This window comes from Protopterus annectens, chromosome 4.part0 (genome assembly GCF_019279795.1).
Source record: "Protopterus annectens isolate FY-2018-M chromosome 4.part0, PAN1.0, whole genome shotgun sequence".
NCBI classification, from domain to species: Eukaryota; Metazoa; Chordata; order Ceratodontiformes; family Protopteridae; genus Protopterus; species Protopterus annectens.
The window spans coordinates 1,952,054,162-1,952,074,245 of NC_056733.1; positions in this window are offsets into that span (position 1 = coordinate 1,952,054,162).

Sequence of the window (20,084 nt, forward strand, 5' to 3'; positions counted from 1 at the left end):
AAGGAGTGAGCCTGTGGAAAAGTGTGTAATGTCATTAATAAAGGTCTAAAACCCAGTGTGTCTGTGTCACAGAGTCTAAAATGTTGTTGTACTCTTGCAGTATACAAATAGTACTGTTTGAAAAGGTGCTGGCAACCCAGAGTTGTGCAGTCCTATATAAAGTGGGTGATGGAAGTACTAGTAGCTGTGAAACATATATACAGTCCACAACAGACAGTTACTGGCTGGCATGAATATGTAAACCTGGCACACATGTAGCATGTTATTTACTCCCCAGAAATGTGAGTGTGTGTCAAGAAATGCAGGGTTCTGTACAAATCGAAGTGAAAATGTCATGTGAAAACATCCCAGATATGTAGATAAAGAAATATATATGCAATCAAGAAATATGTAACAGTAACATCTGCATCCTGGACAGTTAGTATGTCAGATATAGGTCAGGCATATACTGAACTAGCCAAACCCAGTACACAACCTAATGTATGGTGGCAAGTGTAATAATACAGGTAGGGGATATACACTTGCAGTCACTAGGAATGTAGTCATTATAAGATGTTAACCGAGGTTTTTTATACACCCTACTGTATGTGCATAAACCATGCAATTCCACACCTCAATGGGTATGTGTAATCTTAAATATTTGTTGGGACATATGTCCTATTGTTCTATAAATATTTGCATTCATGTTGATGCATGTGCCCTGTTTAAACACCACAATCATGGTGGCCTGTTGCTACCAAACATCCCTGCATGCTGTTGGAATAACCACTGTGGTTCAATATACGCATGTGTTATGCTTGCTGTTCAACTGATGTACCCTTGTTGTGTTGGGTTAATGGGAATATTATTGCATGCTGTTACAACTAATCTGGAATGCTGTTTTGCTTATGTTGTAATTAAACACAACTAATCACAGAACATATGGGAAGGCCAGTCCCAGCGGACCCACCTGTCCCTCCTCAGCCTGCGAGTGCACCTGGCACCAGCAGGTCTGGTGCCCAGCCCGGGCTCCCCTCCTCTGTTGGTCCTGTGCCACCTTCGGGTGGAAGTGCTGCAGGGGATGGGGCTCCCCTCCTGTGCAAGCGTGGGCGGAGAAGGGCCACCTGTCACCCTTCGAAGGGTCCGGGCTGTGGTGCGTAGGGAGATCCAGCATTCAGTCGCTGATCCCCTATGCCAGCTTGAGGCAAGAGTGGCGCATCTCATGGGTGAGCCTGCCCATCCTACGCAGCCCCCAGCACAGCCACCCTCGGGGCTGTGAAGGTTCAGTGGTGACTGCCCATGGGTGGGGATCTCAGTTCCACTGTTACCATCTGTGGGCTCATGGGCTTGCGATTTACAAACATCCAACCCATCAATTGTGTTCACCCACCCCATGTGTCATACACCGTCCCTGTATGCGTCTTGTCTGTCTTGTCTGTTTACCTTCCCAACCTACCTCCCCGGACATACCTACTTCCTCTACCTCACTTCCCACTCTCACCTGAAAAAAAAAAAGGGCAATCTGTACCCCCAAAAAAATTACGCCCCATACATAGCTGCCCATTTCGCACACATGTCCATCGGACAAACATGTAAGCTGATAATTATAATTGGCAGTACAACATACTTTGTTGCCCTCACCCCTCTCCCAGGGGTGGAAGGTTTCAAATTTCACTCCAAATTCATTGCATATGCGCAGCTGTTGCTGTTAAAGAAATGGGCAGCTACGGACCTTCCCTACATCCGTCCTGCACATCTCAAGCTTGTTTACCTACTGTGTGTCCCTCTTTGTGCCCCCTTTTTCACCACTTTCCTATCTCCTCATTTTCTTTTCTTTAAAAGAAATTAGCGCGGGGGTTAGTGGGAGTAAGCACTTTTAAGCAGTGGTTAGCGGGTTTGCACCAGTGTTCGCATGTGTGCGCTTAGCTAAGCGTCACACAAACCCACGCAAACTGGCTTACAACTACTTAAAATTGCCTGAGTCACTCTAAGGAAGGGCCCTTGTACTGCTCATCAGCAAAATAAAATACCCCTGTCAGTCTCAAACCCCAGACCTTGGACTCACAAGACTGCAGGAAGTACCACTAAGCCACAGCAGATATACAATAATGTGGTGCTGAAAGAAATATATCATGCATTACAATGAGTGAATGTAAAGGGTGAATAGGAATGGCGTAACACAAATCTTGTTCTGTGACCCTTAACCAGCAAATGTGAATTGCATGACATGACTGTGAAAAGAGAACCAGCCATGCTAGTAGGGAATAATGTTACAGTAGCACCTTACAAACCCCACACAGTATCAGAACAGGATAAACACTGGCATATTTGAATAGGTCAGAGGCCATACCTCCCAAACTGTAACTGATTTACAGGGATGTCCCTGATTTGTAAACAAATGTTAGCTGTGCCCCTCTGACTCCATGTGAAATGTACTAACAGTAGGCAGAAAGGTGGGGAATCTCACTTAATGAAAAATGTCAATATGTGAGAGTAAACACTCCTTGCACGTCAGAAAAGGTGTAGTAATACATATGCTCTGAATCCCCCAAAGTCACAACAGCAAAATATCTGAAATATATCACCGGTGTATCCCACATATGTACCTTCCCCTAAGGCTGTTCAAATATTTACCTGAGAGTTTCTGAGGCCTGGAAGTGTCAGAAACACACAGGCATATCAGCTTGTCTGCTGTTACACACTCAGCAAATAGCTGTAGAATGAATTCCACAAGCATGCCCTTATGTAGGAGTACACCACAGAAATATCAAAGGATGTAGCCATGTACTGCTAGCAACCACCAATGACAATGCCATTGTTCAGGTGCTGAAAAGACTGGTGTGGTGCACAGTCAAAGGATACTAGGCTAACCTCTGTCTACCATCTGGATATGTCCACAGGTGGGAGCTACTGAGACAGACTACTAGCCTTCATAGACTAACAGGTACACATCAACTCTGCATGTTCAGCAAGATAAACAGCACACGATAATAAATAATGCTCTCCGCAGTTCTGCACCCCTACCCAAAAGTACCATATACCTGTGTAGTCAGGCACACCCACGGGTATAGGTAGGCATACACAGTACTGAAATATGTCCAGTTGTCCTGAGCAGACTGTGCTAATGTCAACACAAACAAACCACAAACTGTTCAGAAGTGAGTAACGTACTAATGACAGTATAGCCGTTCACAAACAATGCATGTGCCTGATATTCATAATTGGTAGTACAACATACTTAGTTGTCCTCACCCCTCTCTCAGGGGTGGAAGGTTTCAAATTTCACTCCTAATGTATTGCATATGCACAGCTGCTGCTGGTAAAGAAACGGGCAGCTATGGACCTTCCCCACACCCATCCTGTACATCCCAAACTGGTTTCCCTACTGTTTTCCCCTCTTTGTGCACCCTTTATCACCACAGTCCTATCTCCCAATTTACTTTTCTGTGAAAGAAATGAGCATGGGGGTTAGCGAGAGTAAGCACTTGTAAACAGTAGTAAGCGGGTTTGCCCCAGTGTGCACATGTGTGCACTTAGCTAAGCATAGCTAAGCATCGCACAAACCCATGCAAACCCGCTTACAACTGCTTAAAATTGACTTTGTCACTGTGTATGACAGGGCCCTTGTACTGCTCAGCAGCAAAATAAAATACCCTTGTCAGTCTCGAACCCCACATTTTGGATTCACCAGTCTGCATGAAGTACTACTAAGCCACAGCAAATATGCAATAACTTGGTGCTGTAAGAAATATATCATGCATTACAATGAGTGAATGTAAAGGGAAAATAGGAAAGCCATAGGAACACATTGCAATAACTACAGTCGTATGCCAGTTAATTCTCTAATTCAAAAAGAAAGTATATACTCCCATGTATCCAGTGTTAGTATTAGGAGGTGTGAGTAAACTTACACACTGAGAAGAGTGCACTGAAAGAAGCAACAGTCAGGTTTCAGTACAACATGCATATCACTGGCTACAACCCTAGCTTCAGATATGAGACATATACCAACCTTCTGACTGAGACAACAGTGCCCACAGCAAACAAGCATGGACCTCACCTTGCACAACTGAAAGGGCTACGCCTACCTAACCTAGCATTTTATAGCAGTGTCCTGCAATCCCAGTGAGTACTGCAATTACCACACAGCAGGCTGCATGCAATTACTAAATGGTAGGCACCAATTGGTGCACAGGCCATCACATGCACAGGTGCACATAGCTAGAAATGCAGCACCAATTGAGAGAGAGAGCGAGAGAGACAGACAGACAAAGACATAGAGACAGACAGACGGAGACAAACAGGCTGTAAGAGACAGACACTGAAAAGAAAGACCAACACACAGAGGAAACCAAAACCAAAAAAAAAAAAAAAAGCAACAGCTACAAAAGACGGAGTTGAGGAATACAAAGGTAAGGTATGTACCAGATATGTATTTGCAGGCATCCGAATGATGTGTCTGAAGGGTACTCTACATACTGTGAATCATCCATATGTGGCAGCAGTCCGTATCTATATGTATATGCACATGTGCATAGGGCAAGGGACATACTGCAACTGTTAGTGAAGGTTGGACATATATATGTCGTTGAAGGTTGATATGTGCACAAATGTATGTAGATTGTAGTGTGTGGCATTGCAGACAGCAAGCAGTGCCGGTATATGTCATGTGGTGATTAAACGCTGTGGGACTGAGCTACAGGCAGTGAGACCTGCTACAGCTATACGGCCTGAGGACAGCAAAATGCATTCTGCACAACACTGTGCAAAATTATTACATAACCGTATGTATCACAACTGTTGCATAATTGACATCCCCACCATGAAAGGTGGGCAGTATATGTGCCTATATGTGCATCTAAATGTACAGCAATGAATGTATACATGTATGTGTGTATGTATATATATATATATATATATATATATATATATATATATATATATATATATATATATATATATATATATATATATTATATATATATATATATATATATATATATATAGATATATAGATATATAGATATATATATATATATATATATATATATATATATATATATATATATATATATATATATAGATATATATATATATATATATATATATATATATATATATATATATATATATATATATATATATATATATATATATATATATATATATATATATATATATAGATAGATATATATATATATATATATATATATATATATATATATATATATATATATATATATATATATATATATATATATATATATATATATATATATATATATATACACAGAGAGAGAGAGGGAGACACGGGGTCATACGTACTGCAACAGGTGCCTGTTGACCAAGGCATGGACTGAACACCTGTGTTGGTACTGCAGTGCCATACCCCATTCCAAACCACTTTACCCAGTAACTACCACATAGGTGGTAGCCTGCCTAACACTGAAGGTGTCAGAAGGGAACATGGGACACAGGTGGACATTAGCCTCCCCTTTGATAATCACAGTGCCACACTAGTCTTGTAATCTGTCTACGTGGTACGTGTCATCACAAAAGGTGTGTCGTCTAGGGAAATATAGGCAGTGTTCCCTTCTACTCATCACACTGCCCCATGTGGTATGTTCCTCACATGACAACTACAGGAAGTGGAAAGGCCACAGACATACCTCACAAAGAGTAATACTGCCCTCAAACACATGCCCTATGCAGACTGACTCACAAAAGCACAGCTAGAGTGCGTTGCATACCGCCCACCCAGAGGTTACCTCTGCCAGACATACAGAGGTATGTCACACCCATAGAAGTCGGCCAACCACCATGTCAACACTTCACAATCCCTCCGGGCTACATGACCTAGGGCCCTAATCCTCGCCACCTCACTAAACAGCACATGCTGGAGGTACAGGTTCCTATCCACAAATATGCCATACTCTGGACTAAACCACCCAGCATTAACAAACAAGGCTCCTCATTAGCAGATGTCATACATACCCCTGATGATTGTTTGGGAGATTGGTAATATGCCCTGGGTGTCACCTCTGTGTATCTGGTTGACAGGAGCATGTGAAATGACATTACATATGTGTCAAAGGCCAGGGTAGCATATGGGTAGGCTGCTCTAGGCCCTAGGGCCAATAGCGTATTACCTACCTATGACACAATGCACACACACATGTACTCAGTGCAATACCTGCTATGTGAGGTGGAATGTGTGTGACAGTGAATGTGTGCAAGGTCTGTAAAGGTGTGATAGCTTAGTGTGAGGTTGTTTCTGTCATGGTAGTTTGTGTCCTAGGTGTGAGGCCAGAGCAAGATGTGTCAGTTATTGGGATGTAGACATAGTAAAATGGCATATGTTGTGACATAGTTCCTTGTGTACAACTGTGGTGTCCCATTGTAGGCTGAAGCAATACATGTATGCTCAGTAATTGGTACTGCTGGTGAATACAGCTCACATATGAACTGTTGTACTACCTGAAGATGTAGGCCTAAACAGCACAGTATGGTGTATGTTCACATTCCCTGGTAACACTGTCTTGTGTGTTTCCTGTAGTCTGTACAGATTACATACCTCAGGCATAGGTATCTGTACGTAGGGGCGCACAGTACTGTAAGGTACACAGGTAATGCTCATCTGTGTCGGCATGCATTTGTGTGTTGTATGTATGTCTGTTGTGTGTGTAATGATGCATGTACCATTCCTGCAATCACATGTGTGTTACAGGGTATGTGTGTGTGTACCTAGCAACATGTATACTCTGTTTCGGCAGTATGCCAGCTATATTAACAACCATGCACATATATTAGGTAGGGGTATGGCATCAACGACTAGGGTTGTTTACTGGTAATACTGTAAATGTACTTTACATTCATTGCATTGGATGACATATTTCTTCATGCATTAGCTTGATATATACCCCCATGGCGAGGTTGTGCATTGTATCCCAAACAGTGTGCTGAGTACTGGTGTATACTGGTTTGTTATATGGAGTGTGGCAGGCACTGTCAGCCAGATGTGGGCTGAGCACTGATATGTGGTATTGAACGTGTGTATCCTCTGACAGACAAACAGATGCTATATATGGCAGTTAAGTGATATCTGTACTTAATAATGTTAAGTGTGCCACATGACTTGCTCACACATATTTTGTTTAATTGTCTTCCAGGGCTATGGCTCATCAACGCAATCCATCCTATACAGCTGTGGAGGAACAGGAAATACATAACAGCCTGGTGCAGCACTATAAACTGCTGTTTTCCAGGGCCAGCCAGCACCAGCATGAGCGTACTGCACTGTGGCAAGATCGTGTTCATCGGGTAAATGACATAGGCATGCATAACCAGACATATGAGCAGGTACACCATCACTGCAGTGATTTAATTAGACATGTCCGGCAGCATGCATCCATAGACAACAGCTTGCCACAGGTGGTGGGGCGGCCATACATCCCCTTTCACCAGAGTGGAGGAGCTGCTCCTAAGCGTGGTGGCTCCTGGCCTACAGCAGCAACAGCATCACACATGTGTCATCATGGAGGCCGGAGCCACCCAGCATGATGACATGGAGCGTGCAGGTAATATGCCCTAGCTGTAGACTACTGTTACCTGTATTGTTAGGATATGCATATGTGAGATGTGTACTGTGTGTTCAGCAGTTGTGCTGCCTATTGTGTGCAATACTGGTATTTGGAATAGTATCTGTACACCTGTGACTGTTGACTGTTGTTCTACTGTAGTTTAGCACACTCACAGTAGCAATGACACTGTTGTGGCCACTGACAAACTGTGTCATATTCTTGTAGGTCCCTCTGGTGTGACAGCAGGGCAGACGATACATGCTGGCGAGTGTTTTAACACTTTAATATTGGTAATGACATGTGCATGTCATAGGTGAGGTGTAGGCCATGTACACGTAACACACCTATGCATAATGCATGCTGTGCATGTTTGCTGTGAGACATTAAACATCTCAGTAAAGTCAGTAGATGCCTCAATCACATGCAATGCACAGAGCAGCAGACACATTTGTGGCAACACTGTACTGCACATTGGATATGCATAGTTGCTACAGCTGTACACACGTTTATCATATGCAGGACATGAAAACATGCTACATTTGGCATTACCACACACCAGCTGTAAGGTCACACTTCAGTATCCCACATGTCATGTACACACACATGATGTACCTCAGGGGTAGAGGCCTATCATGGGGCTGTGCAACACTCTTCAACACATAACACAGTCATGTTAGGCAATGCTCACTATCAGGCACCTCACACACCCATGTACAAAGTGGCTGTGTAATTGTAAACGTAGCCACGGCACTGCAGTTCAGGTACAGCATGCTAGGCGTTGGTCTTGCACACATTAGTAGCTGTGAGTGACCACAAGATGCATGATGATGATGGCACAGGGTACTACACCCCATCCAGTTACAGTGACCATAGTACTACTCATAGCAGTCATTGTTGTGCACCTCAATGTTGTGTGTGTGTGCAAACATATACACCTATACACAATATGCATCGCATGTTGTGTGTGTGCTTACATATGCCAGTATACACAATATGCACAGCAGTCGCCATCCGAAAAAGTGTCGCATATATGTCCTGGAATGCTAGTGGGTGTATAGGTCACATGACACACATTGGGTATGTGTGGGGTTTAATGTTGCAGTTGTGTAGCATGCCATGCCATGGCTGGCACCGACATATCTGCAATATATCTCACACTCACCATAACCACTGTACACTGGCCATGTCGAGCATTGAGATTCCTTCATGTCAACATGCACCACTCATCCCGTGTGTGTACATAGCATGCATGTGCTACACCTGTGCCCACTATTATCTGCTATGGACACAGACACTGTACTCAGACATGGAAATCTATGTGTCACACAGATAACACACGCAGCCATGGCATGTATACCTGTGAGTGATGGTGCACAGGGCATCGCAGAGCTGATAATACTTGAACAGCAATGTTGTGTCCAGGTACACATTGTGTTCCAGGGTGTAGCCAATCATTGAACAACTACACAGTTGCATCAAAGCCATGTACACTGCCATGAAATAGGGGCGCCTGCACTTGCACTGCATGGTCTTGTGCAACACATATTCTGCATGCTGACGTGTGTGGTGATTATTTGCCTTGTGATACTGGCACCCACCTTCACCCACTATAGAGTATGTGTTGGATTGCTGGTGTGTGTGTGTATGTGCTGTAGTAAGGAGTGTATATGTGTGCATGTGTGCATGTGTTCATGTGTGCATGTGTTCATGTGTTCATGTGTGCATGTGTGCATGTGTTCATGTGTGCATGTGCTCATGTGTTCATGTGTTCATGTGTGCATGTGTGCATGTGTGCATGTGTGCATGTGTTCATGTGTGCATGTGTGCATGCATCATGTGCAGACTGTAAAGTGTGTTTCCTGTCTTCCTCTCACAGGTACTGAGTTAGGGGTGGCCAAAAGCATGAGGGAACCTGAAGCCACTTCCACGAATAGTGGTGATGATGAGACATGTATTCTGGCACAGGAAGGTTTGACAGGGTCTGTCGTTTGTCCGCCAATTGACAGTACACAGAGTTCAACCCCATCTATGCGCACACTCATACTTCCAATAAATCCCTCATCACCAATGGCCATAGGTGAGGTACAGCATACAGTTGGCATTGACCAGAAGAGTGTGGTACCCATGGCACTTGTATCCCCTCACAGCAGCCATAGCCAGATTCCTGGAATGGTACCACATAGGCAGAGTTTCAGGGGTTCTCGGGGGAGCACCACTGGTCATATTGCCCCTGGCAGACGTGCCCTCACAGGTCTTACAACATCCAGTATGTTCCGGGCTTAATGCAGGCTCAGACACTTATGGAACGGTACACCAGACAGGGACTTAGGGCGCAGAGGGCCCATTACATTGCTATCAATGACAGCATCCGTGACCTTGCCGGTGCCATTCGGAATTACACCGAGGTCATTGCTAGACATTGGGGGGAGACAGTAGATGCCCTCCACAATATGTCTTCCATGAGCCAGGACCCTGTGGGACAGTTGCGACATCAACGCTGATGCATGCCAGCAACAGCAACAGCTGGCAGTGGTCGCAGATGGCCCACAGTTCACAGCCGCTCCCATAATGGCAGTTCCAGCCCCAGCCATGCTGTGGCTGGCCTGTCCATTGACTGTCCCAGTAGACCACGTGCACATGGCTCTGGCCAGACCCGGTAGGGACGTGGGTCCAGTCGTCATACCTCTGCCTCTGATGACAGTACCCAGTCGGGGTTGGTAGCCGATACTGTCCATAGCACCCCTGCCAGGCACAGGTACTGTGTCCATGGCCGGAGACAGTGATCTGTACAGCGTAGCAGGTGCAGTCTGTAGCTGTCCCACAAACTACTGTATATGGTAGCCACATGGTGGAGCTGTGTGCATGCAGACACACACACATTAACCAAACAACTAGGGCTCACACATACACACACATTACATCAACATTGGCCCATGCTGTACTGTTGTCCCTCACACACACACACACACACACACACACACACACACACACACACACACACACACACACACACACACACAGACATGTCGATTGGATGGGTCAACGTTAGGCTCTGGCAAACAAAAACACACCCTGTGCATATGACGATACCTGTGTCACCTCCTGTCATCTGTAACATTGATGCAGGAACAGGCTAACATGGTGCTGATGCACAGGGTGACATTATAGCAGTGTAGCAATATTAGCAAGTTGTCAAAATGAAAGTGTAATGACATCCTTGTAGGTATGTCTGAGCAGGTATTATGCATCAAAGCTCTGATTGTCAATGTAGCATTGCTTACACCAGTGTTAGGTCTGAGTATGTATTGTCCACCCATGTGCTACTTGGCTGAAGTGTAATGTGTTGCCAGCATGTGTTAGTGAGTGGACAGTACGTGTGTGATGTGTGCAGTACAGATTAGCAAGTGTACATCTGTGAACATGGTAGGTGCACACTGTCTGCATGTACATGCATGGTTGACACATGGGAGGTGTGGCATACCCTGTTGTACACATTGTTAACATCTCATAGTAACTTTCAATGGCCAATATGCATTCTACTACAGTTATGTACTAACATGGGTCCACATGTGTGTATGTCATGGGTTGACACTATGCTGTGGGTGATACTGTTAATATCTGTCAATGATTTGTGGTCTGGTAGTACACACAACCTCAACAGCATGACTATAAGCAATCATTGGATGATGTCCTGACAAATGACACATAGATGGTAGGGAACTCAGTAACAGTTGGATCCTTCCAGTACTATACTCTAACAATAACCAGTGGTATTGACCGCCAGCCATTCCTGGGACCACAGCTGTTTGGCATATAGCCCCCTTAGGTACATGCAAACACACTAGGGATGTGTCCAAACATATCTGGAAATGCATGCATTGGCCTACAATGCATTCCCTGGATGGGACGCATATCCTACACAAGGGTATCATGCAGACAGACACCTGTTGTCTGATACATGCTGTATAGCAGTAAGCCAGCTATGGCATAGTCATCCACATTTACTATACATACTATCCCATCAGTACCACATCAATGGTAGACCTCAACATGTATGTTGGGTACCAATGGGTACATACAGCCTCGTGTTATGTCATGAGTCCCTTGGTATCCACATATCCATAGGTATTATGGAGTCCCTCGGTGTATCACATAAGACATTAGAAGCCTGAATGCATATCCACAAGGCAGTTGTACACCTATACAGACTGTCCATTATTGCCAGTCGTTGTTGTGTATGAACATGTCTGACATATACCCCAGGCATATACCCTCACTCACACTACTCTTTAGTAACTGTCATGGGTGTGTGTGGCATAGATGACCTTGGCCACAGATCACAACAGTGGACAGCCTTGTCACATACATACATATGTGACTTATGATCTGAGAAGCAGCGGCACAACCTGTCAATGGAAACAAATGTATTCATGTAGTATGCAGGCTTCTCACCTATGTACTGATTGAGGGGACATGTACACATATATATTTGCCATGCAGATACCTGATGTGTGCAATGCACTTACTGTTTTAATCATAATATGTCCTACCATAGTAAAACCAAAACCCACACCACATTCACCAACAGTGACACACACACTGTCAGTGTTTGCAGGATTCAAACCCCAATCTATGTTATGATACTAGAGAGAGAGACACATTAACACGGCATGCTATTTGCTTTATTGGCTGGTCTCTTCTTCTCCTGCTGTATTTGTAGGATGGTGACATCATCAGACTTTCAAAAGGGGAATGTACCTCTTTTAGTTAGTCTTCCCAGTCTCCAAAAAGGGCACTCCTTTCAAAGGAAACTAAACACACACAGTCAATGTTTGCAGGATTCAAACCCATACCTAAGTAAGTTATGATACTAGAGAGAGATGCATTAATACGGCACGCTATTTGCTTTACTGGGTGGCTTCTCTTCTCCTGCTGTATTTGTAGGGTGGTGACATCTTCAGACTTTCCAAAGAGGAATGTACCTCTTTTAGTGAGTCTTCCCAGTCTCCAAAAAGGGAACTCCTCTCAAAGGAAACTGCACACAAACACCCCCCCAACACACACAATCAGTGCTTGCAGGATTCAAACTCCTACCGAACTATGTTATGATATTAGAGAAAGACGCATTAACACGGCACGCTATTTACTTTCCTGGCTGGCTTTTCTTCTCCTGCTGTATGTATAGGATGGTGACATCATCAGACTGGACATGGTGATCTGTGTACACTTTGTTTTATGCCATTCCAGAAATGGTCCATGTGGGTCAGCAGGTGTCAACAGCTTGAACAGGACCTCATAATCCTTACCTTGTGTGATCTATCTGTGGACACATTGACATTCCTTCATATGTCAACACATATTTATGCACAGCTTGTTGGTTTTGTGGATACTACATGTGTCTGGGATGTTAATAAAGGGCTGTTCAAAGTCTATGTGAGACATGTGTAGCTGTGTTCAGTGATGTATGTCCTGGGTGGCTGCCTTGCAAATAGTCTAGCATGTTTGGGAACCAGGATCCGCACATGAACATACCACAGTTGGTAGGGTTGTGTGTACGTCAGCTTCCAATAGCTCTGTTTATGACTTCAACCATGATGGATTCCATGACCTTGTAGATCAGACTTCATAGGCGTACGGGACGGTACTTCCCATTGTGTGTTGTGCACCAAGACTTGTGGAGAGTGTCATATGTTACTGCAACACATTCAATGGTTCCACATCCTGTGTAGGGGGTGAGGCTCAGCTGACTGTTCAGGTGCAGGATCTGTTTGTTCTGTAGTTTATGCATGACACATATTGGGAATCAATGTATTCCACTTGCTGCCAAGCTTTTGGCATTGGGGGTAGCTGCTCATCTGTTCTACATGTGATATCTCCTTGAATGATGAATTGGACTATCCTCAGTGGGAGGTGGGTATGTATATATGGGTCTGTCTGTCAGGATGTCGGCATTGTCAGTCAGGTACAGTTGGCCCTGACGCAGGTCATATATGGGTGTACATTGCTATTTATGACATAGCTGAAGGTGGTGTCATGATTCAGTCTGGACTCCTTCTCAGCTACTCTTTACAAAACACTAACGAACCTGAGCACTAATCCCTGTTATACTCTTTTACACACTTAACACCCTACTGATCATTTGTGATCAGGCTACAGAGTATGTCATCATAATATCCTGGTATGTCCAGGGGTCGGTTTCGTGTGTAATCTCCAGTCCAGCTGGTGAATATTGTGATGTTGATACAATGTCACATCTGCCTCATGTACACAGACAACCCTCTCCTCCTCCGAACAAACTCAGATATATGTGTGAGATGCACATATATAGACATGCAGGCTGCTGAACTCTCTCGACTCATGACTGGCACAGTCTATCAGGTGGTGAAGGTAACCACACACACCACATATCAGTCTCACATATCCTCTAGCGACAGCACTCAAACCACATTATCACACATAGACTTACTCGGATGCTGTAAATGAACTCTGCCTAAGCAGCAGAGACCTCCAAAGCAGACACACACACAACTGCTACCCCACTACAATATCCACATATCACATAGTTCACAATGTCAGTGTGCCACACAGTCACTGCCCTTCGGGCTATACAACACACATAATACACTTGTAATAGGCGACATTTATTGTCAGACACACTGACATACCACTCACCAGCCCTAACAAGGGAATAGTCACTTTGAGCTGTCTGTTGGGTGCCAGGATCTGCCACATAACACATGCAGTCAGGTCACTCCAAAGCAAGTACAGGACTGGCACCATCATTGTCCATGCTGGTGCGTAAAACCTCAGACGTTATTCCCTGGACCACATGACATGATACATGGAGGAACACTCTGATCATGTAGCCCAGGCCTGTATGACCCTGACCTTGTCTAGCATCTTACACCCACCAATTATGATGTCACAGTATACAGACAAACATATCACGTTTAACAGTTGGCTAACAAATTGGTGTCATTCATAGGGGATACAGTGTCTGTCAGCCTATGGTGACATACTCAACATGCCACGTAGCTTCACTATGGACAGCTTGCACCTGTCACCCTTGGAATTTCGAATGCTGGCTAAGGCTCTTGCTACCACCATAGTGCCTTTCTTAAGCAGGGCTCAAAAGACAAACCCACCTCCATAGACATTACAGGTTAAATGAAAGTAAGCGTGATGCTGCTCAACACTAGATGTGTTACCCTCATATTGCGGACACTCAGGACTCTCCTCATTATGGAGAATAGTGATATCTGTGCACAAACAGACGCCTGGTTCGGGCTCACTTATGCACAACAGCACTACCAGGTTATGTGTCATACCATGCTTTCTGACCACAAGACTTGGAACAGACAATACAACTAGGGGGGGTATCCATATACATCACAGATACACACACCTCTGGGATAGTAGCACTGCACAAAGCATCACAGACCATACATATACAACTACCATTGTGCAAAACTGCCTTTCAGTTTGTTGCCTGCTACAGACCACCCTCCAAACTCAGGAACCACACTCGGCTTTCATGGGAGGTATGGAGAATATGAAGGTCTCCACGAACACCATTATATTGGGTGACTTCAAATACACAAATATTGACTGGGGATACTACTCAAGCCCCAACACCCTCATCCAACAGTCGCTACAATTTGTAGACTCATATGCTATGGCACAACCAGTCAGCACAGCCACAAGGGGGAATACATATTGGACCTGATCATCACAAACATGGGGACTCTATGTTCCACACCAGCGATATACCCCTCATTGGTAAGGTCAGAACATACATGTATCTCACTGGACATACATATACTCTCCACACACCCATCCTGGGTAATCTTGGTGAACTTCTCATGAGCCAATGTCTCACTTCACCAAAGCAAGGTGGTATCCTTCAGAGACCCTGAGACAGTGGCAAATACGGGTCAGACTGCTGAATCCTTTACATACACATTCTATGGACACCTAGTGGACTGCATGGATTGTGCTATCCCAAATAACAACAGGACTCACTCCTCCAATGGCAGGGGACCTGTCTGGTAGACCCCAGCCATTAATAAGCTGTACAACATCAGGAGGAGGCTACTACATGATAGAGCACAATCCCAGATGGGGAAGGCATCTGTAATCTGTACTAGCAGACAGCTACAATCACTCATGAACTCTTCTAAGGGCCACTTCTACCGGACAATTACACCAGACACATAGGACTATCACACGGCCTTCTTCAGTTATGTCAGGAACCTGGGTGGACACTCACTGATATGCTGTGAATTACTGCATACTGACTAAAGTTACCCTGAATCCACTGGCATTGCCAACATCCTGACAAACAGGTTCGGTGCAGATGTCTCCCCCCCACTTCCCCTAAGGAACAACTATCCATCCCAACAGAGTGTAACCTCCCTGACATCACACAGAAATGGGTGAGTGCTGCCCTCCCCAAAGTGTACATCACAGCATCAATGGGACCAGACGGTGTCCCAGCCTGCATCTTACACGAGCTTCATGACAGATGTAACCCTTACATTACAGCACTGTTCAATATCGGAGTTACAGGATATGTACCCAAGGAATGGTGTAGAGTGACAGTGGTCCCACTCCACATAGTTGGTGCCACAACGGACCACAGACAATATTGCCCTATAAGCCTCACTAGCCTGTTCTGCAAGGCTATGGAGCGTATTGTCATGGGACTCATACACATAGACATCGGGAACCTACAGACACTGTGTCCTACACATTTCAGCATTGTTGTGGGCAGATCTTGCCTCTTGAACCTGTTTGTATTCTTTAAATGGTTAACAGGTCCATCGACATAGGGACGGTTGTCCACACAGCCTACCTGAACCTTGCAAAACCCTTCTACACAATAACCCACTGGACCATTATGCATAGGCTCACCAGCGTCGATATGGATACATATCTCACACGATGGATTGCTACCTGGATCAGGGATAGCACTTACATGGTCAGAATTGCAGGTGCCATGTCTGACTATACACCAGTTACACGTGGCATCCCACACAGCTCCGTCCTGGGACCTCTCTTGTTCAGTATATATTTGTCTGACATACAGGCTACCACAGGGGGACTATGGCTGACCATGTTCACACTTGACTGCAAACTGGGTGCCATAATAACTCTCAAGCTGCCACATGCATACTCAAACAGGGTCTCACAGAGATGGATGACTGGTGCCTGAGCCATGGCCTACAGATAAATGCCATTAGTTGCATAGTCATCCCCTTTGGGAAAAACAACATGCCCACACATTACCACATAGGTAGTACTCCATTACACACAGAAGGAGTTCTTAGGGGTTTGGGGACATGACTTGTTCGTACTGTCACCTTTCACAATCACATTGCTAAAGTGGTTGGACAGACCTTCTATATAGGCCACCTTATCCCATATGGTTTCACATCTAGATTGAGTGAGGTCATTGTGCCCCTATACTCATCACAACCATGCTTGGTTACAATGCCACATTTGGGGTGTACCTTATCCGACACCTGCAGCAACTGAACTGGCCACAGATGTTTCTCACCAAGCAGATCTAGGGACTCACACGGATGCCCTGCACAGTTCGGATGCAGTAACTCCAGCTCTACTCAGTTGCTTACCACCTACTCGGATATGATGTGTGCCATTTGTTTACAGATATACCCAACCCAGAATTACTGGACATGCTCCACCTCAGGATATCCAACTTCCTTGGAACTACACACTCCAAGGACATATACCTCAGCACAGATGTTAATAGGACATGCTGGATGGACAGATTCTTATCCCAGAGGCTCCACTCACTCCGGATTGTAATCCCAGTTTCACATAGGCAGAGCCACCCACTGACCACCTGCAGGAGACATCTTGATGACTGCATGGGTGATCGCATGTTTACCCCTGGGATATCTTCTGTGTCCCTGCTAGACAGAGGCACACTAGCCTAAACGTACATGGGCTATCTTGTGTGACCTACTATTCACACGCACAGTGTAGTAATCTGACAGAGTTGCTAATGGCAAACGCACTCTGGCTAGGCTTGTACATGCCCTAGGGCAGATAGCCTAGTATCGACCTCTGAACCTATGCTAATGTTCGGGATGCACAATGTTTATTGCTGATACTGTTTGCAGGTCTTTATCGTCTTTGCTTTACCAGTTTCTATGAACAACTTAGGTATCTGCAGAACATATTTGATTATGACAGGGTTCCACTATATTATATATGTGTCTGTTGTCATATAACTGTGTACACAGGGTGGATTTCTGGATAGTGAGAGGTTCCTGGGTTAACACTTGCAACTGCCAGATATGTGTGGCCCACTGCTGTACTCAGACATGGCCTAAGTGTGTGAGCATGCCCAGTTCAGGCTTTCTGTGTTTTGTTGCCTGACATTTGTCTCATTTATTTAAGTGTGTGAGCATGCCCAGTGTGACCTTTCAGTATGTTGCTATCTGAGGTCCACTACATGTGTTGATGTGTGTGAACATGACCAATATTAACATTTATACTGTGTGTGTTGGAAGTCGAGTTCTGTTCTTACTGCAGGACTCACCTTTGTGTCATAACTTGACAGGGATTATGCTGTGCCTTCAGGGTTTCCATGAGATACTTTGCATAGACTTATCAACATTCCTTCATACAAGCTGACCACAGCAAGACTGTCATGGTTTAGTGGTTCAGTATGTTAACTATAGTGCACAGTATCCTGGGTTTGAGGTCCATCAACTGCTTTATATTTTCATACTGAGTAGACCAGACTGCTTAAGGGACAGTTAAGCAATATGGGCATGTTGGCTTTTGTTCAGCTATGCCCTACTTAGACAAGGCTTGTCCAACATTGCTCAGTATTCACCAACATTGCTGGTCGTTCCCCGATATTACTCAACATTGACCACAGTTGTGCTAGTTGGTGTGTGCGATTTTGTTTGCATATACTACATGGTGGTAAATGCTGTTTAGCACTGCTTTATATTGCTTAACACATGGCAATCATGCCTCAGGTGGTTATGCAGGGCTGCCTATGTCGGATGCACATACTACACTCCCTGTACATGTTTGAAAGCAGGTAGTGTCAACTTAGGCATCCCTTTTACTATATGTGCAAGTCAGAGAGAGGTATCATTTCCAGAGTTCCTACTGAGCCAGCGTATGTGCTATGCATTGCCTCTTTGCCAAGGCCAAAGCATACTGGGCACGCCTCCTTCTGCCTACTGGAGCAGGCTCAGGTTGTTCCTCCTCCTAGTCACACTCTGCCTGTGATGGCCTTGGCAATGGTGGGGGGCTGTTTGGCCCAGGCCTATGCTGGTCCTGCTGCAGCTGTTTTCGCAGGATCATATTATGTAGCATACCACATACCATGACAAGTTGGGTACATGTAGTTGGTGAGTACTGCAAGGCTCCACCAGATGTGTCCAGGCACCGGAACCGTGACTTGAGCAGCCCAAACACACGCTCGATTACATTACATGTTTGTGCGTGTGCCTCATTATGGCATTCCTGTTCAGGTGTGTGTGCATTTCTGATGGGTGTCATCAGCCACTGCTCCAGTGCATAGCCAGCACCCCCCACTAGGTGACCATGTGGGATGTCCCCATTGGCAAATGTCTGGTACAGTTGCATCAGATGCCAGATATGGGAATCATGGTAGCTTCCAGTGCAGCCAGCACACACATTCAGTATTATGCCCTGGGCATCACACACAACCTGGCAGTTGATGGAGGGGAAGCCCTTGCTGTTGAGTAAACCCTACCCCGCTCGCCACCTGGTGCTTTGATGCGTATGTGCGTGTAGTCTATTGCACCCACTACCTCAGGGTATTCCGCTATTTGCTGGAAGAGATGCATATTGCTGGCCAATACCTCACGGGAATTGGGGAAATATACATGATCACCGACATGTGCTGACATGGCATCCAGGAACTGGTGCAGTACCCTGGATGCTGATGTCTGTGATATCCCCATCATATCACCGGTTGGTCTCTGGAAGGTACCTGTTGCTAATATTCTTAGGCCAACACATACCTTGGTTTCCACTGGGATGGGTTCCCCTCTGTTGGTTCTGTGTGTGAGGCGTGGCCTGCACAGCTCAACAATTTGCTGCATGAGGTCTCTGTCCACTCTATAGTGCTCCACTATCTCCAGCTCATGTAGCCCCTGGTAGGTTACCCTGGGCCTGTACACTCTTCTCTGTCTCCTCACTGTGGGTTGTCCAGCAGCATTTCCATTGTCACCACCCTCAGCATGTTGCATATGTCACCTTATAAGAGCAATGGTAGCCCCTAACATTTCTTTGTCTCAGTAAAGCGTTTTCAGTTTTCACTTCTATTAGCTTACTGCAGTGTCTGTTGTGAGAAACATAATGGACTGCTGTTTGCAGACTTTTAAGTGCTAGGCTGGGCTGGGCTAGTGTACTGCCTGTGTAATTGCCTGATTCTGATTGTTTTCACCTGCTAGCTCTGCTAGTACTCCCTGGTAGCTTCCTACTATTTGTTGTGCTTCCTTTTTCCTT